This window comes from Capsicum annuum, chromosome 11 (genome assembly GCF_002878395.1).
Source record: "Capsicum annuum cultivar UCD-10X-F1 chromosome 11, UCD10Xv1.1, whole genome shotgun sequence".
Classification (NCBI taxonomy): Eukaryota; Viridiplantae; Streptophyta; class Magnoliopsida; order Solanales; family Solanaceae; genus Capsicum; species Capsicum annuum.
The window spans coordinates 41733436-41756088 of record NC_061121.1 but is presented as its reverse complement, the minus strand read 5'-3'; positions in this window follow the sequence as shown (position 1 = coordinate 41756088).

The window sequence follows — 22653 nt, the reverse complement described above, 5'->3', positions numbered from 1 at the left end:
TGGGGTAGGAAGAATAAGATGCGTGCAGATAAATAGATCCACTTTTATGTGTGGGAGTTATGTATTATCGATCAGGCTATCGTGACAGACACAGATAAAGTAGAATGATCATATGATTGCCCTATTACAATTTAATGATGGTTTTCCTTATGTTTATGTGTTACGTTTGGAGAAAGATTCAAGTTTTTGGCGGCAGTGTAAATATCCAATAGTAATTGAACCTATTTAAATTGTGCAATGGAATTTTGAAAGGCCTTCGAAGCCTCACACTGCAGCAAACAAGAATAAAATAAAATAGAAATTCCCATGTCCAAATTTATATGGATGGGTTACTCGAGGAGACTATTATACAACAGAAAGAGCTTGGGAGAACACCTGTGCAGGAAGGGAGAGGTGAATAAGACCATATATCATCTCAGACCTTGTTTAAGAGGAAACACAGGGAAGCAAGTAGCGAACTTCTAGCAAATCTGGCCAATGAAATTTAATTGAGAGATAAAAAACTGAATGAGCTTTAAATGTGGAAGTGTATCCATATATTAAAATTCATCAGTTGTTCTTGAAAAAAGAAAAATTCTCAAGAGGACTGGAGTTGGACACTTTTCTAAGGACTGCAATTAGCGAGTATGGCCTCAATGAAGACCACAAAGTGCAGGACCAGAACTCTAAGGAAGCAGCTTGGCAAGCACAGAGGATTGGTAAGATTTTCATTCAAGAATGAAACCTGAACCAACAACTCCAGAAGTAAAAATAAGGGAAGTCAAGGCATCAATTTCTAAAGTCTAACTTACATCCCATGCCTTCTGTTTATGGTTTTGATGAGGTCAATGGCAGTAGATACAAAAAGGTTTGATGTTGGTAAAAAATCCCATGCCTTGTTGTTTCCACTGTCTTTGACCAGACCAGAGCCATAAACAGGAGGCATGGGATGCAAGTTTAACTTGAGAAATTCCACCTTGGCTTGATCCCTTATTTTAATTCAGGAGTTATTGGTTCAGGGACCGACAATCTTACCACTATCGATGCTCGCAAAGTTGAAACCTTAGAGTTCTAGTCTTGTATTTTGTGGGTCTTTATTCAGGCCACGCTAGCTAGTTGCACAGCTCTGTCCACTTCAACATTTTTCTTTTAAAAATTGACTGATGGATTTTCAATTTTGGATACACTTTCACATTTTCAGCTTATTTAATTTTTTCATTTTCATGTCAATTTCATTAGCTAGTTTCACTACACTTTCCTTCCTACCTTGTGTTTCTTATTAAATAAGGTCTAAGTTGATATATGTTCCTCTATAATCCCCGTTCCCGCACAGGTATTCTTCCAATCACCTTCTTCTATATAATAGTCTCTTTAAGCAATACATCCCTATAAATTTGGACTAGAGAAATAACTATTTTCATTTCTATTCTATTCTTATTTAAAAGTCTATTGAATCCTTAAAATAAGTCCAATCACTATTTGAATGTTTACGCTGCCACCAAATACTTGAACCCTTCTCCGAACTTGACACATAAATATTAGCAAAATCCTTATTAAACTATAACAGGGTATCGACACCACATACTTGGTCCCTCAACCTTACTAGTTCAAACCTAACAATATTAATTGTAAAATTCCATATCTTGTTTGAAATATTAACGCCAAATAGGTAAAGAAACAACATTTACAAAATCAGTATACTGCATGTGTATTTTCATGATTAGTTGATCAATAATACATACCTCTCATATATAAAGTGGTTCTATCTGCAGGCATCTTATTCCTCCGAACCCATCTTTACTCTAGCCTTTAATGCTGGTCGGACAAAAGTTATCCAGTTTCACTTTCTTTAATCTGCAAACAAGAGAAAAATATTTGATGTCAAACAAGGGAAAAACAAAAAGAACATTACAAAAGGGTAACACAAAATTGAATAAATCAACAGATGACCCATTTGATGAAATAGATTCCCCATCCGTTCAACAGAAGAGTCATTCATTGCAATAGCCGACGTATCTATGGCAACAGATGGATGACATGTTGCAAAAGATGGGTCATCTGTTGGAATAAATCAACCCAGCCTTGCTACTGGTTTGATTTTTTCCAATAGTTGCTCTATCTATTTCAACAGTTAATTTATCAGTTGCAAAAATTAAGGAAACTGTTGGAACACCACCAAAAACATCAACAACAACATTAACAACAAATAAATAATATCATATGTTCCAACACCATCAACAATACAAACACCACATGTTCCTACAACACCAACACTTATTTATCAATAAATAGAAAACTAGTAATGGACAAATCAATATTAATAATATGTGTAAATATCTAATTTAAATAACATACAAAGAAGAAGATAAGAAAGAAACAACAATAGTGAACCATACCTGCAATGTCAAAAAAACAAAAGGATCAGAACACCTATTTCAGTCGAGCAAAGATATTAAGGGGATCGATTGAGATCCAAAAGGGTCCTCATGCAAAATAGAAGAGAAAAAAGAGGAAAAAAAGAAGATAGTTATGATTACCCTAAAGAGGAGATAAAGAGAATTTTTAATCTGAATAAAGAAGATAGATGAGTTTTGTTAATTTATGGATGAAGGAGAGAGAATTTTAGAGATGGGTTTTATATATTCATTAATAACTTCTGAGGGGCATGAAGAGATGGTAACATTGAAAAGACAATATAAGACTACTCAAGGAAGAGATATTTGAGTTATCCAAGTAATATTTTTACTGCCTTAGTGTTTATCTTTTTTATCTTAAACCGAAAATTAGAAAATTTCTTTAAATTAAAAAAAAAATCTTAAAACATATTAGTCATCCGTTGCAACAGATGAAAAGTTTTGTTTAAAAATTTTCAATAGCTCAGTTATCTGTTGCAACAGATGACTATTTTTTTTTGAAAATTTCCCATGGCTCAGTCGTCTGTCACAACAAATAGCAGTGCCTATTTGATAATTTAAAATAGATAGTTAATATATTACCATAGATGACTTAATTTGTTTGATAAATTCTAAATGATAAGTCATCTGTCACAACAGATCGCAATGCCTATTTGATAATTTACAACAGATGACTTAATCTGTTTAATAAATTTCAACAGATAAGTCATCTGTTGCAAAAAGTTTAACATTTATTTTTATCCAATTTCAATTGAGTTTATATTTTCAGATACAACTTTAAATAATTTACCTAGAACTTAGGGTAAGTTCATGGGGTCAACTATAGCTTCAATTGAGTCTTTAGCAATTGCATGATGTTGGTATTGCATTCCTCCAAACCTGAATTATTGATCGATCACTACGATTTGAAATGATTCTTATTAACTCATTATTAATCTAATACCTATATTGAACTAGCTAGAAATATGGATGAGTTCATGGGATCAACTACAACTTCAATTGAGTCTTTGGCAATTGCATGATATTGGTATTGCGTTTCTCCCGACCAGAGTCGTCGATTGATCTCTCCGAGTTGAAATAATTCCTATTAAATTATTATCAATCTAATACCTAAATTGAATTGATTTAGCTAGAACTAAGTGTGAGTTCATGGGGTCAACTACAACTTCAATTGCATGATATTGGGATTGCATTCCTCCCGACCTGAGTAGTTGATTGATCACTCTGAGTTTGAAATGATTCTTATTAACTCATTATCAAGTTAATATCTAAATTGATTTATCTAGAAGTAGGGGAGAGTTCATGGGGTCAACTACCACTTTAATTGAGTTTTTGGCAATTGTAATATTGGTATTGCGTTTCTCCTAACCTGAGTGTCAATCGATCACTCCGAGTTAAAACAAATCTTTTTAACTCATTATCAAGATAATAACTAAATTGATTTATCTAGATTTAGGGGTGAGATAATAAGGTCAACTACAACTTAAACTAGTCTTTGGCAATTGTATGATGTTGGTATTGCCTTCCTCCCGACCTGAGTGTCGATTGATCCTCTGAGTTGAAACTATTCTTATTAAATCATTGTCAAGTTAATACCTAAATTGATTTAACTAGAACTAAGGGTAAGTTCATGGGGTCAACTACAGCTTCAATTGAGTCTTTGGCAATTGCATGATATTGGTATTGCGTTCCTCCCGACCTGAGTCCTTGATCGATTACTCCAAGTTGAAATGATTCTTATTAAATTATTATCAAGCTAATACCTATATTTATCTATCTAGAACTAGGGGTGAGTTCATGGGGTCAACTACAACTTCAATTGAGTTTTTGGTAATTGTATGATGTTGGTATTATGTTCCTCCCGACCTGAGTGTCGATCGATCACTCTAAGTTAAAACAATTCTTATTAACTCACTATCAATCTAAATACCTAAATTGATTTATCTAGAACTAAGGGTATGATGATAGGGTCAACTACACCTTCAATTGGGTCTTTCGCAATGGCATGATATGGTATTGCGTTCCTCCAGACCTGAGTGTCAATCGATCACTTTGAGTTAAAAAAATTCTTACTAACTCATTATCAAGACAATACCTAAATTGATTTAGCTAGAAATAGGGGTGAGATGATAGGGTCAATTACAGCTTCAATTGAGTCTTTGGTAATTGCAGAATATTGGTATTGTATTTCTCCCGACCTGAGTCGTTGATCGATCACTCCAAGTTAAAATGATTTTTATTAACTCATTATCAAGATAATACCTAAAAATCATCAGTGTTCGAGTTGAATTTAATACAATTTATTATGATGAGACGGCTAAAAATTGCGTATATATTTTAACATTTAAAAAATAATTAAGATCAATTCAGACCAAATTAACATTTTCAAAACTTGTCATTCTTTTACAAAATACAAACCAACCCATACAAATCATCCATTTGCAGGAAAAATATTTCATCATTTTAAATTTTGAGTTCCCGCTCTATTTTTTCTCTCTTAACAATACAGATAACAACTACTCAATAAATTGTTTAGCCCTTCACAACAGATCAATTTTCATCACATTTCTAACCATATAGGTGTTATTTTCAAATTCATGCTTGATTGTATCCGTTGTTTCGTAGGTAATAGAGTTCGAGAAGAGTTCTATATTTGATTTTTTTCTACAAATTAGGACTTTTAAGTTAATGATGAAAAAATAAGACTTTTAGTTGTATTTTCTTCGAGAATGGATTTACATTTTGAGTTTTGATGGTAAAATAGTTGGAAGAATTTGAGAAAACCCAAGTTTTTATCGCAGAGTTTCATTGAATATCATGGCATTACTGATGGTGGCTATTGGTGGTGGCGGCATTGGTGGTGTTTTTGTGGTGGTTGTTGGCAGTGGTGTTAGTGGCATTGGTTAGTGGTGTTTGTGGTGGTTTTTGATGGTGTCGGTATCGGTGGTGTTTGTAATGTATTTTCTAAAATTTATGCATACATCATTTGTAATGTAATTTTTGTTTTTATGTTATTTATAGGTAAACAATGTCTCCCAAAACAAAAGAAAGTGAAAGTGGATCAACTTCTGACCACCTAACAAAAATGTCTACAGTACTGAGGGATTCAGAGGATCTTCTTGAATAATCTTAGCCAGGGAATAGTGAAGTTGAGGAAAGATATAAAAATGACGTTGAGTGAGATTGACAAGGGTCTGTAGAAGGTGATGAGCAAAATGAAAGTGAAGAGAAGGAAGAAGAAGATAAATAAGAAGAAGAGGAAGTAGAAAGTGAGAAAGAGAATAATCATCAACATGATGATAATGCATCACCAATGGGGGTGAATTAAGATTAAAATCCCAACATAAGGCTGTCCAAACTATTATTATCGACAGGTTTCAAGTTGCAATATTGGTAGATGACCCTATAGAACTAACTGGTGATCTTGTACTTAAATGTCAGTTGGGAAAACCTTTTGATGAATTTAGGAATATTATGGAGAATGAAAACATAAATGGACTTTTTAAGAAGAGTTGCTTTTGACACTTTCTTGAGCTGCCTGAGAACCACACTATGTTATATGGTCTTCTCAAGCCCAGGATAAAGTACGTGGGGATGTTAAAGATTCAAAGGAGGGCGAAAAAATGGATGAAATCTAGATCAACTACTATGGTATGCCAGTTTGTTTTGGCTTGAAAGAGTTTGCCATAGTGACGGGCTTGAGATGCGATCATCCAAAAGAACCTCGCATCAAGGAAACACCCTATAAAAGGTCTAAGGCAAGCAGGACAGCAAAACCACCACCATTAAATAAAGGAAAGACAATGTCCCAGCGACCACCCACTAAAACCAACAAGCGCAAGGAAAAAAAAAATGTTGTTGGAAATTGGTGGATATAGGTACAAAGCTAATAAGTTGATAGCACATTTCAAGGATTAAACCATATCAAAGAAGCCCAAGGGGAAATTGTTCTTAGTTTGGTTTGCCCATTCCATGATTTTGGCAAGAGACGGCTACAAAGTCATACAAGATGATTTGTTGAAGCTTGCTAAGGACTTTTAGAAATTCAAAAATTATCCTTAGGGACATTACAGCTACTACTTGACTGTCAAATATTTACTGAAAAAGCTATCCCCAAAGACGATCACATTAAAAGGATTTTCTTGGGCTTTGATGATAAATTTAATCACTATTTGTTTACTCATACGTTAATTTCTATTGAAAAATTATTTGCATGACTCCTATTTGAATTTTTAGGCTTGGTAATTTGAAGCCATTCCTCACCTCCTAAAGCAGGTCAAGGATTACCCGGATGAGGTTTCTCGTTAAAGAATTCTCAGGTGGTTGGCTGGAAAGAACAACAAAAGAATTAAGGAGGCTAATCTCTTTAAACCTCTAAATGATTTAGTACGTCTTATTTAAGTTAAATAATTTGACTTAAAGAAATATATTGAAATCGATGTGCCATCTGTTGCGATAGATGGGTTATCTGTTGCAACAAATTACCCATCCACTGTAACTGGTGCAATAGATGGGTAATCTGTTGTGATAGACAATTCATATTTTGCATTATATTACCCATCTATTGTTTTGGTTCTCTGAAACGAACTCAATAGATTACCCATATACTATAAATTATGCAACAAAAGGGTAATCTGATGCAATATATTGTTAATCTATTACGACAGATAGATCATCTATTGCGATAGAATGATCATCTGTTGCATAAGTTGTCTGTGTTAACATGTAACCTAACTGACTGCAAATTATTATATAATATAATGTATCTGTCTTTTTTTATAGGTTGTGCATCCATTGATCATGCCTACTGAGCAGGAGTTAGGGATGCCTTCTTTTATTACTCTATGTCTTGTTGATACAATAGCAGACATGATATTAGATTTAATAAAGAAGGATTTAGCTAGAGCAACATTCATAAGAAAAGTAGTTAGGAAAGGTGAGCCTAATGTTGAGGCTCTTCTTGACCAACCTACTACAACAAATCTGGGTGTTTCTTCTAGGGGTGTTGCTGGTGGAGTTGTTGATGTTGGTGGCAGGCATGCTGATGCTCCTTCCAGTCATGATGGTGAGCATGTTGATGCTTAAGAAAAAATAAATATGTTTGAAAACACCTCTTTCATAGGTCCTCTCACCCTTACATAGGTCCTTCTTACCCTTACACCGATCCATCTCATCTTTCTTCACCCTCATGTTCTCATTTCAAATACAAAGAGTACAAGAATAGCCAAGATAAATTCCTTGCAAAAGTAGAGGCTATCGCTAAAGTTGTTGAGGAATTGAAATCTAAGGGGGGTATCATACCATCCAAGAAGGTAAAGAAGACATAAACTCCTACCGTGGTGGTTAGCAGGAAGAAAAGAGTAATTAGCGAAGTACTCTCCAATTAGAAATCCAAAAAAATTACAAATCCTCCCTCTCCAAAAGTTGTTAAAGTTTAGGGGCCATTGAAGAAGATGGACATATACACGGAATTTGGTGCCAAAGAGAAGAGAGGTCTGTTACGGGCTAAGAATGCCAAGAAAGGCTCACAAGATTAATCTATCCATGTCTTTTCAGCCTAAGACTTCAAGAATATGACAGATATGCATATGCATTACGTGGATAGGGGTAACCTGGCCTTCTAATCTACTCTATGAAGAATAAGCTACGCAATAGATGTGACATCTGCTGTAACAACTCTGTATTCTGGTGTAATTTGTGGTGGTTGTGTTGCAACATATTACCCTTCTTTTGCATAAGTTGCATTATATGGGTAATCTGTGAACGAATTCATATGGACCATCCATTTTATCTTTCCACTATGTTTCCCTTCCTTCTTTAAAATTACAAACCTATTTAAAAACTGACTTCTTATATCACAGTATGTTGAAGAAATTTTTTGCCTCATGAGGGGCAAGCAATTAGTGTACCCACAGGCTTATGTTACTACCGATAGGATAGTAGACCTCGACTTATACAAGAATTTAAAGAATAGGTATAATGATCTCAGTATGCTAGCATTAACTCTTGGTGGCGCGGGAATTATTCATTAGTTTTTAGTTTCAATGAGATGAAGAAATGATAAACTATGTTAGAGGAGAGAGGCCAAAAACACGGCAAGATATGGACGGGGGAAAAGGGGATTCTTGGAGTCATAAACGTGGATGGTATACATTATAGGGCTGTAGAGATAGTACTCGAGAAGGGAAAGATCAAGATTTATGACTGCAACTTACCAGCCTTGGATAAGGCCAATGTTTTTTACCCATATGCAGCCACTGTTGGAGTTGTTCCCCTTCTAGTTGAGGCAAAGTAAACTGATATATCATTTGCCAGCAGAAGTGTTGATGAAGAAACCATGGGATTTTGAAGGTCGAAACAAAGATATGGACCTTCCAAAAAATGAAACCAGTGATGCTTATAGGTCGCACGTGCTTGTATACATCGAATGTTTGTTGATTAACAGAGAAATGGTCGAGCCAATGACCTTTCTATGTGACAACGATTTGGTAAACATGTAAGAGGTCTGGTCTTATGGGGTACTAACTGGACGCTTGGAGCCTATGTATATAGAAGAGCCTGTGAAATAACAGTTTTTTATTTCGTCACTTCACTTTACATATGTAACTTTACTTTACGTGTAGTGGCAATTTTTTGATATCTTACAAAAAGTATGCTTGAACATCCATGTTATCAATAACACCAAACCAGTAGCAAATACAAATACACCACCATGAAAATTTCAGCAATTAGACATGTATATATATGTGCCCAATAATACTAAACCAGTAGCAATAATGCCGACAATGTAGTATCTTCTTGCTCGATTTTATTTCTCTTCAAAAGCCTTGACTTTCTTCAACAAACCCCAGATTACATGATTTGCTTGTGAAGGGTATCGTTCTTCATACCAATCAAAGTAATCACATCCACCCAACTTCTATGAAAACAAGACCACAATTATAAAATAATTATAAATCAATAATTAATCAACTAATTAAATTAAAAAATATTACGTTTGAAATCTTACAAGTAAAAAACCTACAAACTGGATTTTGTTGAGTACAATAAGTCTTTAATAGAGCTTCATGACCACACTTACAATATCAAAAATCTTTATCACAAAAGATAGTAGAAGATGATCTCGACATTGTCAAGCTCAGTTGGAGAAAATGAAAAAAATATGCAGAAAAACTAAATACAAATAATTTGAAGAATTTGGATAGAGAAAAAAATATGATGAAGAAGAAGATTTAGGAATTTAGGGTTAAATTTTAGGAAAAAAATGAATATATAGGAGGGAAAAATAACCATAGGGGCCAAATCAAACGACAAGTCAGCTAAAATGGGGGTTCAAAGAGCCTTGGCTGTGTGAATTACATGCGAGCTTCTAAAGTGAAAGATCTTTGCAACTTTAGGTTCCTGTCGATGGGTTCTGCCTTTTTTATTTCAAGTCACTTCACTTTACACATAGTGGCAGTTCTTTATGTCTATAAAAACTTGAATTTTTTATAATGCAACAAATGTCCATATGTTGTAACAAATATTCTACCTATTCTAAAATAGAGCCTATCTGTTGCAGTAGGTTGGTCATCTATTGTATTAGGTCAATATTTCTATCTAAGTCTATCTATTGCAATAGTGGAAAGACTTGTTTGATAATTTTCAATAGATTACCTATATGTTGTAATATATGTCTAAATTTATTTGATTTTTTTTAAGAGATACATCGTCTGTTGCAACAATACCTTATCTGTTGTAATATCTAAATCTAGTATTCTATTTTAATTAATAAGTTTAAATAGAAGGATAAAAGAAAATAAATTAGAGCCTTCAGAAATTACATGAAACAAATCAACAAATAAATGAAATGTAAAAAAATTGTTATGGGTACAGATTCTCAACAAATAAACAACAATTTAGGTTTTGATGCCAAAAAATCCTAAGGAGGGGTGAGGTTATTACTTTGACAAACTCAAGCTATAAAGATCTACTCATTATGGACAAGTTATTCTTGTGGACTTCGGTTTTGGTCATCGTGGATCTTTAATGTCGCTTGCGTACGATTTTGCTTCTGCACTTTTGCTTCTCCGTATTTACATAAAAATAGAAGCATATTATCAATGATGTTCAGCAATAGCTTCTACAGTGACATCCACTTGGAAAGTCATAAATGATCAATGCTAGTCACAGGTATAAAAAAATGAAAAAGGATAACTCAAGATCTGTTTTAGCAAATCAAACAGGTCTTCCATCTGTTTTAAAGTTTCCCAAATAGATTATATTTCTATTGCAATAGATGGATCAAATGTTAAGACAAATTATAATATAAGGGAGACCTATATGATAATTTTCGATGGATGAACCATCTGTTGCAACATATGACTCATCTGTTTGGAAAAACTAAAACGGTAGGAAGTCTTGATTTAATTTGTCCCAATAGATGACCCATCCATTTCAGCAAATAGGTCATTTGTTGGTATAAATTAAAACGGTACGTAGAGCTTTTTGATTTGCTAAAATAGAAGAGACATATGTTGCAATAAATATTGTATCTGATGCAACAGGTTAGTCAACTGTTGCAATAGATTTATATATCTGTTTGATAATTTTCAGTAGATGTGTCATCTATTGAAACATATATATTTCTATTTGTTAGTTGGAACTAATGAATATATATTCACCTTCTCCAGCTCGTGCTGCTCTTCTATGGCTCTTGTACATTGCTCAATAGTGCAACACACAGATAATTTATATTATTATTTTGTGGGTGTCTAGTTTTCTTTATTATACAGCAATGCGTTATTTCATTTTGTTGTGTGATTTTATGTTTTCTTTTGTTTGTTATACTATTATCTGTCCTATCTGCGGGTTTCGGAAATAACCTTTTTACTTCATCTGAGGTATTTGTATGAATTGCTTTCACTTTACCCTCTCTAGACCCAACTTTATGGAAATACACTGGGTATATTATTATTGTTGTATTGTTAAATATTAATTGAACATTATTTTTGTAAACTATTCAACTAACATTCAATTCTTTCCAACTGTAAAATTATTCAACTATCATTCAAATTGATGTTTGTCATTATACCGTGTAATCATATAAATTTATGAGGTTGAGCTGGTACATTTTACTATTATGAAGATCATTTATTTTAATTTATTGCTCATAAGTTGAATTTGTATTTTTATGTGTATGAGTCACTATGTCTGATGTCTCGAAAACCATTCCTCTAAAAAAGTTTCCCAGTAAAGTAATTTATATAACTAAAACATGCAACTCATTAACAAATGAAACTAAGCATGTGATTTTCTTAACCGATAGTAGGAGAATATTAGCATAATAGTGTTTATTTTTGTATCTGATAAAAATGTCTGTAAATAATTTTTAGTTTTTTTGATCTTGATTAAATAGTGAACAGTATTATACACATTTTAAAATTATTTGTCATTTATATATGTATAATAAACAATATTGCATATAATTTCAAATTGTAAACGTATTTTAAACTTTTTATTGTATCTAGATTCAATTTCTAATTCTTTTAATAATTTACTTTTGTTTGGAATTTATGATTACATATGGAATAGAATTTGGAAAAATTCTTTCCTAATAGAAAAAAATAGTATTATCATGTTTGACTGTGAACATAATGCTCATGGAAAGTTAAATTTGTCAATATAGTATGTTCATGAAATTTATTAATATCTCAAAAATACATAATTTGCATAAAAAGAAATTCTTTCCCCTTCTTATTTGAGACAAAGAAAGAATAATTATGAATTAGTTGGTAATTTGGAAAACACAAACAATATACTGTAACAAATAAAACTTTGATTTGATTAATTTTCAAACGTAAGAAAATTCTATTTCGTGATAAAAATTAGACCCAAAATATACCTTTTCTCTATCAAATTTTATTTGGTAAGTGTGAAAAATAAACGAAACTATTTTAGTTCATATATAAAAATTAAATTCAAATGTTTAAATGAAACGGATTTAAAATATATTTTTATGTACAATCATTCCCTTCAGTCCACTTAAGTATATTATTTTCCTTTTTAATATACTAAAAAAAAAAAAAGATGTAAAGGAATGGCTATTTTTAAATTTGGCATCTCTTTTATTCAAATTCGACATGGCATTTATAATATTTTAACATTTAGATTTAACCTCATCTTCTAATAAAACACTTCAGTTGAACACTTTCGATTCAAATTTTGGAAAAAAAAAACTTTTGTGGAATATGTTTTATTTGTCCATTAAATAGTTACACTAATCACATAAACGATGTTATCTGCTTTAATTAAACACATCAACCTCAAGTAGAAAATGACATAAATTTTATGATTTATTGAGGCAATATGCTAGTAGAAAATTGTAACCCTTCATTTTCCATCCATCCATCTCTCTCTTTATATATATATATACATGGGGAAAGGATACCCACTGGCCATTTTGGTAAGTTTTCACTTTGTGGCGAGTCGACTATAATAATACCCTGTAATAGCCATTGGGCTATTTTGGCCTTTTCCTGCATCTACAATTTTTATATCAAATTGATACAACGCTTATACAATATTGATACACTTTTTCAAAGGAGACGGAACCTATGCATGCATATACAATCCTATACCAAATTGATACAATATTATACCAAATTGATACAACGTTTATTTTCATTTAATAGCCTTTGGGCTACTTTGGCACTTCCAACATATACAATTTTTATACGAAATTGATTCAATATTATATCAAATTGATATACTCTTTCAAAAGAGATGGAACCTATGCATGCATACACAATCCCTATACTAAATTGATACAAAGTTATACCGTATTGATATACTTTTTCAAAAGAGAGGGAACTCACACATACATATACTGTCTCTATATCAAATTGATACAACATTTATACCATTTTGATACATTTTTTTGAAAAAAAAATATAGTAGTGAAATAAAAAAATTGAAAAGCTGAATTCGTTTTTTATAAGAAAATGGACATTACTTTTTTTAAATAAACAATCAAAATAGAGAAGGAGACGAAGCTTACATTGAAATGACTAAAAGTAGGAATTACTTTAGTGACTAATTATAGTTTATTTGGGTGGCTATTATGGTGGAATTATTTTAGAATGAAGTACTATTTTTGTCCTTTCCCCTACATATATTTATGGCCTATGGGCAAGAGTGAGTTGATCCAAATTAGACTTTATTTATCCATATAGGAAGGAAAAAGGGAAAAAAACGTATATAGCAGTTATTAGATAGGAAATTACAACTTATAGCATAACTTTTATTTTTTCAAGTTGTAGCAAATCTTATAAAAATAAAAAATAATAACATTTTTTTCTTTTTAAAAAAATACAAAAAAAAAAGTAACTACTGAAAAGGAAAATAAAGATTTAATACAACTAATATGCAATAATTCTTCTTTAAATATAGTTATCCTTAATTATTGATATCAATCCACCCCAAATCGCTCTAACCGTTTTTCTTGTCTACTATTTTAATGCTTCCATTAAGAGTTTCCATCTTCATAGACTACCTTCTTTTTATACACCATTTAGTTGTTCTAGTATGAAAGATGACAGTATTAATTAAATCTTCATTTAATACAAAAGTAGGCGAGATAGAATCTTGATTCAAAGAGGGAAGCAGATAGTGTATGGAATGAGTATATAAATTGGTATCACCTAAATTTAACATCACAATCCATAAATATCAATTTATATATCTTTTTCATACAAATGTGACATGTAAGAAAACACTTTATAAACTAGTTCCATTCAATTTATAATCTAAAGTATATCTTTTTAATTGAATATCACAATCACATTATACTCATTCCATATAAATATAACATGTAAGAAACTATTTTATAAACCTTGAATGTAATATTGATATTATACAGGTTTCATTCATGAAGTAATTAAAAAAATACAAGTTTGTATATTTATTTCATACACTAAAATAAATAATAATGTATAATATTTGGTCAAAGTCGATTTCTATACCAACTTTTGCAATCATTATACTTATTTCATACTGATTTTATACAGAATTCATACACAAAATAGTTTAATAAGTATATACAAGATAATTTTCGCTATATCATTCTTATGAAAGATTACGATTTATATTTAAATCCTTATTTATATTGTTACCAACACAAACTAATTGTTCAATATATATATTTTATTGTTATATACAATGAGTATTTAATAAAGAAATTGACAATACTCCTTATATCATATTATTTTTAAAGAACAAAAGAAAAAATAGAAGAAAGCAAATTTCTAATGAAGGAGAACAAATCGTTGGTTGAATAGTGATTCACAATGGAACAAATCGTTGGTTGAATATTCTAGGACTTCTACGCGAAAGATTAGAATCGAATTTTGGTTTAGACATGATTCACAATGGAGAATGAAAAAAACAAATATATCAATTTTATGTTTTTCGGAAAGAAGATGAATATTCTTTGAAACACACTTTTTCAATCTTAAACCCACTTTTTTTCAATGAAGAAGATGAATATTATATGAAACACTGTTTTTCAATCTTGTATTTTTAAGGGAAGAATATGAATATCATATGAGTAAGTAATAGAATCAGAATTTTCAATAAATTTTTGAAAGGTTGAGTATTAGAATGGAGAAAGAGAATATATATTTACCATAATTATCAATACACAATTTAAGGGAAATATTGATTACAACACTATAAATATGAAACTGATTTTAAATTATATAATTAAAAATAAATTTTGAAAATATAACTAAAATAATATATTTTTTAATAAGTTGTTATAACTTGTAACTAAATTACTACTGATGCAATTATCTAAAAATATTGCTAAAATTTGTTATTTTAGATCTAATAATACTATAGGGGATAATTTTCTCTAATAGTCCCATGATCCAATGAAAAGCAGAGTGACCTCATTATGGAGAAGAGGATAAATTTCTCGTATTGGGAAGTAATCCATCTATGATTTATTAGTAATTCTATTATACACGTGGATATGTGGGCTGTGAAGGAGTATGAGAGAAAAAAATCTTAGGAGAAAGATTTTTACTATCAATTATTCTCTATATCTTGTGGATTATTTATTTTCTTATTCTTTTTCCTTGTCAAAAAGAGGTGAATATTTGCTTATGCATCATGATACTGTCATGATATCCAATCCACTTAACCAAATTCACATATTAATGAATTTGATTATGGTCTTTTGACAGAATTCTTTCCAACCCTAATCTGACCGCTTTAAGAAAATGAATAATTAGGTTCACTACAAGAATCAAGGTGGCAAATCTTGTGATGATTGCAACTGTGTAATTGATGATTTGTACAAGTTTGATATTATATATTTTTCAACGGACATATTAGAAGGAGAATTTCCCTCCACGTTTTCATGGAGATCTAATTTAACCTTACCTTTCTACTATTTACATGAATTAATTTATTTTCTCAATGTTGCAAATAATTAAATAGAGGAAATATTTGATTTCTATGACTATGGAATAGATGGAAAAGCTTGTGAACATAGAATTTTAGGAGAAGTGATCATTATGTTTTTATTTATTTATTTATTTTCTCAAAAATAGATGAAAAAGAAAAAATTAATACAAAAAAAAAGTGTTCAATATTTGGATACATGTTGTGGTTTTCTCATTGTTAATTTGAATTCCACAGCATTAATTGAGGAAACAATGAGATGCGAGAATCAGGCCAAAGAAACTTATTGAATTTAGAGTTTTGTTTTGTGCACATTGGTGTACATAATATTCTACACTATTAGGTAAATTGGATTTGTTATTGTAGGTTATCTAATATTTTACATAAAATTTGAAAAAGAAAAAATTTAGTATCCTGCAATAGTAGGTCAAGTTTACCTGATAATGTAGAATATTTTATCCACAAATAGTGCACAAAACTTAAATTCTTGAATTTAATAAAACTTGACAAGGAACAAAAGAAGCAAAAGAAATTGCATACGAAAATTTTCATCTAAGTGGAGCTTGAGATGGCATTAAATTGAAATTCTAGATTGCTATATTAATCTTTATGCTCTAGAATCTAGAATGTTGTTCTAGAATCTAGAATATTCAATGTATGCTGATCCAGACATTATTTTTATAAATGAAATGGTGAGGTATGAGGAAAGGGTACTTGTCACGATTTGAGTCGAGGCTTTGGCCACGACCAACATCCGAACCACGAAGGCCAGAGAGATTCCTTAGCATACTATCATAAGTATAATCCATACATAAATCAAAGTGCAGAGGATAAAATAATATTCAATGAAAACTTATCATCCAAATTGTGTCAACGAAATTATGATAATACAATACTCAAATTTCGTCTATGTAGCCTCTAATGAAAACTAACTGTCCAGGCTGGGATAAAGTTCTTAGTTGAACCATATACTGAAAGACTCAAAATGTAAGTAAATGCCTTTCAAAAGATTGATGGATCACCAATTCTATCATATCCCAAGTGTTCTACTGATGTGATGGACGATGAGGCTATACCGCAAAACCTAAAATATGGGGGGTTAATACTCGAAAGTACTGGTATGTAGAACAATCCAAAAATAACACATACTTCATGTAAAATAAGTGAGAGTATTATCAAAATAATTTATCATAACATATATATAGAAACACATGAGCATAATCAATGAGCTTCAAAACATTCTTGTAAGTCATGATTCAACTCTTTGTTTTACTTCTGAGCTAAATAGCACACCCTACAAGTTGACAATCCCATGGGTTATATGAAATCCACTATTAACTTGTCGGCCAAGCCCCTATCTGAGTTTTCCTCAAGGATAGGAGTGTTTGTCTGGTATACCTTTGTGCGAAGTAAGTATACAATGATCATCCATAATTCGGGACAAGATCAAGCCTGCATCGACAAAATATGATTTTGGACAATGAGTTGTCTATACTCATGCCTTCTTTCGGTAACCATCTAACTCTCTTAGAGTTCATTTTTAGCATTTTCAAACATGCATCATTCTCAAAACATGGTCTGAAGTATTAAAAGTATATAGTCTAGTCTGGTCTAGTTTTTTATGGCATTTGTCTGATTTGATATTGTCATATCAAGACTTGCAAGTCATATAAGCCATATCATATCATATCTTAGTCTTTTCAATCGAAAAACATGTTATTGGACCACTAAAATATTTAATCAGTATAAGAAACTTCTTATTTCAAAACATGTAAAACTCATACAAAATACTCCCCTTTTAGTACCTCAAGATAGGGTGGTCATCTCTATCATCAAACACATGCAATTTCTCATTAGGACATAAAACATTTATAAATTGATAAAACACCCTCTCATAGTATCATAAAGCAATGCAAATCCCCAATTGATAATGTAACATTTAACTCAAGTTGTTTAGTCATGCAATTAAACAAACCACAACATGTTAAGACAATGGATTTCACAATAAGAGAGGGATTTTTGAAAGGTATGCTCTCATATCAATTTTCAAAACTTATAACCCATGTACAAATGAAAACAATTCAAGTTTAGGGGAAAACCCTCATAGTTTATACAATATTTCATCATTAAACATGGTTTACAATACATATTCTTCAACAATTCAAAAACCCATTTCATATACATACATAATTACACACCTGTAAAACGTGTTTAAACAATAAACTTATGCCCATGAGATTTAGGATAGTCTCACATACCTTTCGATGGAGAAAAATCGAAGAGAACGTAGAGAGATTTGCCCTTGGAGATCAAAATCCTCAAACCCTAGGCAATTTCTCCGCTTTTTCTTAAGGAAAGATTATTTGAGGATCTGAGAAGTGAAATAATGTGTATTAAGACCTGAATTTTGTCCATATATGATTTGAAACGGTTATAGGATGATAAAGAACTTTAACGCTCTTAAAAACAAATAAAATGGAGCACTTTTTTAAGCTTGGGAATGGCCTTGCGGCGCATGGCCAAAGCCAACCTCAGGGTTGGCAGCACACAACCAAAGACAACTTGAGGCAATATGCTTTGGCGATTGCTCTACGATGCAGGGCCAACGTAGACCTAGAGAAGGTCCTACTCAAATGCTGATAACTTTTAACTCCAAACTTGAATTTATGATTGATCGGAGGTGTTGGAAAGAAGACTCAAAGGTCTTTTATTTGATATCTTATGTGACACACAACTCATCATATTCTAAGAGTAATGGTTGCTGGAAATTTAGCCCAGAAAAATTATCGACTAAAACTCAATCAGTAAGAAAGTGCTTAACTTAACTTTGAGCTAGGAGATGTTTATGACATACTCTTATCTCAAAAGATGTTTTCACACTAAAGATTTTTTATTCACACTTATTTCCAACTAAAACCTATTGGATTTGGGTCTATACATATCAAAAAGATGGTTCAATTCTATCACGAAAAAAGTAGGGGGTTACATTATCTCCCTTGGAATCATTCATCCTAGAATGATGGGTAGGAACTTGTTGAAGCTCTACAAGTATGGAATAAAGAGCATAACTCGCATTAGACATTTTTCCTCAATAAAATATGCAAAGGTATCAAAAGATCTTCATTATAACCCCTAGTGAATCGTGTAAGCACGAAGTGTGAGATAATAAGAATTGACATAGAGATGACCTAGAACATGAGTTCTACGGATCATGATCGTCACAACACAAGGCATGAGTTTATTTGGTGATCATATGTCTTGATTTACATTGATAGTCGACATGAAATAAGGTTTTGCGGGAGATAGGAATAGAAAAATTCTCTACCTTACAAGATACAACGAATAGACCTTAAACTTAAAAACTACTCGTCTATGCCCCAAATAATAAATAACATACTTCATCATTTCCAACTTACAATTCTCCCATAACACACCTAACCACAAGAGTTTGTGTTTTACCGTATAGTACTTCCATGTTGAAGCCTAACTTGGAATTAAAAAATATTAACTTAAGCTATGGGACCCTATACTCTACATCCCATTAAAAATATCATTTCACCTTATCACTATAAGTCTTGAATCCGCTCTTACTGGTCTCATATCTGCTGCTCGAGTGAAAGTGGGAATTTGGTAGGATTAGAGAATGCCTGCTTCCGGTTCTTAGACGAGGAAAACAATCCAATCAGTGCGGTCAGTCCACCCTTCTGACATGCGGGGGTCTGGAGTACGGTAGAACGAGTTACGAGGGGGTAAGGTTGCATCCCAAGAGGATGAGGGCTGGCCGATTTCCGGGTGTACTCATATTGAAAACACCTGACTGAATATTCTAGGTTGACTTCGCCGGTATAGCTGCAAATCAACAACCTCAAGTCTTAATTCAAGAAGTACTAACCACATAGCAGATTGGTTTGTGTTTCCATCAATCACAAAATTCAAGCCTATCTTTACTACACCTAATTTATGGATCGCCCCACTAAAAACCAGTAACTTTACTCACTCTCACAAAGATTTTCATGACATATCCACTTCCTAATTATTTCACATAACGTAAGCTCATCTCCCCCCCCATTCACCTATAACCTTAGCTCAAGGTAGTTACCCTCAAATTTTAAATGATATGTAAAATATTACTATGCTTCCATAACAACTAACATACTAGCATAAGGAGGTTTATTGAGGGACTAGAGCAAAAGCATCAAGAATAGAAGTAACACAATTTAATTATAACCACATTTGTTGATCTACTCAAGATGGGGCATGAGGTCTCAGATATGATGCAATTGGCAAGCGATGCTTCATATATCATATGTCTAGATTATACATATAAAGTTGTTTGGATGTAAACATACACAACATGAGTTCTTAGAACTAGGCATATTGAAAACATGCGACCATATATCATGAGTTATATAGCATAAAGACAGAATTCATGTAGTCAACGACCGAGACAAGGATTGCCACTTGAAGTGATTGCTCCCTATTTAAAGAACTGAAATTGGCCACGAGTTTGCATAAACTTTATCACTCTAGCTAATCCTGATAAAAAATAAATTAGTAATATATAGAAAGCATAGTTTCTTAGAACCAAATATGATGCAAGACACAGATTTATGGATCATAAACATCATAACATAGAGCTTAAATACTTGAAATATTGGATTAATAAGGGACATTATTGCTTTTAGTTTGGAGGTCAGAACATAGACATAAGTTCACATAGAATTCAAACCTTAGGCGTAGCATGATTTGAATGCATAAGACATTAGTAGAATGTCCTTTTAAATTGAAGTAGGAGGAGTTTGTTAGAATAATAACAGATTTTATCATGACTCTTCCCCGAAACTTGCCACCAAGAGAAAATTTGGGAACTACCTTAATTCATTATCTCCACCTTAGATAAAAGTCACAATCATAGACTTAAGGATGATCCTTTTATTAAATCTATAGCCACAACTCTAAATAGAAAAAGGGGTATCACCACACATATAAATGCTAAACTCCCCTTCCCCTTGATAAACTATACTCTAAAGGCATTTCTTTTTAGGAATATTACTCTTTAACTTTTCCTAGCCTCTATACCCATCACTCTACAACTCACACTCTTATGAGCATACACATCCACACTCCTTATCATATAACAATCCATTCTTCACTACTTAACATACTCACATAAAACCTCTAATCACATACCTTTACAACTTATCAAATTTTTTAAAACTAGACTAAGAGCTTACATCATCTATATATATTTTACCCAATTCAGCTCTAGAGAAGACCATATAGTAGCTCTCTAGGCTTCTTCATACTAAAAAAAAATTATGAACATGAACTAGGTAGCATGGCCCTTATACACATATAACCTTATCTAACCACATGGTACCAAGGGTTTGACTTATTCCTATATACCTAACAATCTTTTATCCACTTATTAATCCACTTCTTTTTCCATAAGTTGTCAACCTAGGCTATTTCACACATCACATCAAGCCTACTAATTCATTCTCATAAAACATGCATAATTAGTATTAAACTACTATTCTTACCACCACAATCCATATTTAAAGTTCAAACCTATTATTTAACACCAATCATGTACCATGTGAAGTATGCCACATATTACACTAGTCCATCAAATAGAGAAAATCCACCCAAATTCCTCATTTCACCTAACTACAGCCCACAAGTTCATTCCCTCCATATCGTTAATACCATACCTTAAAATCTACCCCACAACTTCTCACAAGCAGTTCTAGTTTACAACTACTAGAGAAAAGAAAATCAAGAGGGTATAGTCACATAATGAGGGAAGTAGATCTTAATCTTATAATATAACCCATTACGATCTTATCAACATATTCTACTTTCTCACATTAAATCTACTTACCCATGCATACATTCCCACTACCTTCAAATTTCATATACACCAATGAGTCTCTACCTATAACATATTGACTAATCTACCCCTTTCTATTCACAACCTATAAATGATTTATACATCCATGATAACTATTTATTCTGAGCTCATTCCCTATTTAAATAAATAATAATCATAGCTAATCACTTTCTCTATGGGATACCATACGGTCTACTAACCTTGCTACAATATTATCCAATCACCATGAAAGGGTACACCATCCTCTACTAAAAGGTCACACAACTATATCTACCTTCTTTACTCAAGAGTTACCCTCACTTTTAAATTTTAAACTTATGGCTTCATAGAAATAACTTTGGAACCATCTTAATGCTCATAGGTTATGACATCTTATCACATACTACTACGCGGGTAGAAATATCATTCCAATATTATGACACATATCATTACCCTTAATCATGACATATGCAACAAGGATTTTGAACATGTAACGCCTCAAAAATATGTTCCAAGATGTCACATGGTTCTTAGGACCTCAAGTGATCCCAAACTAACCCTTCTACTGGTATAACACATAAGCAACTAAATAAATATGTATAAAATGACTGAGTTTACTGCGTGGAAACATAATAATGACAGAATCTATGAAAATACAATACTGATACAATTGTACATTCTGATAAAGTCTGAAAAAAGGGACTGAAATTACATAACTGACTCTAACTAACATCTATAAAGCCTCTACTATACTGACTATAGATAGGTATGAGCGACCCCAACTACCACTAATCAATACATAGGAGTAAGAAAGTAAAGTACATAAATAACATCTAACCAAATTTCTCGAAGTAGGAAGACTCATCATTTACTAGCTAGAATCTACAACTGTTTGAATATAGTATGTGTGCTAGAACTCGTACCTATATTATGAGATAATGT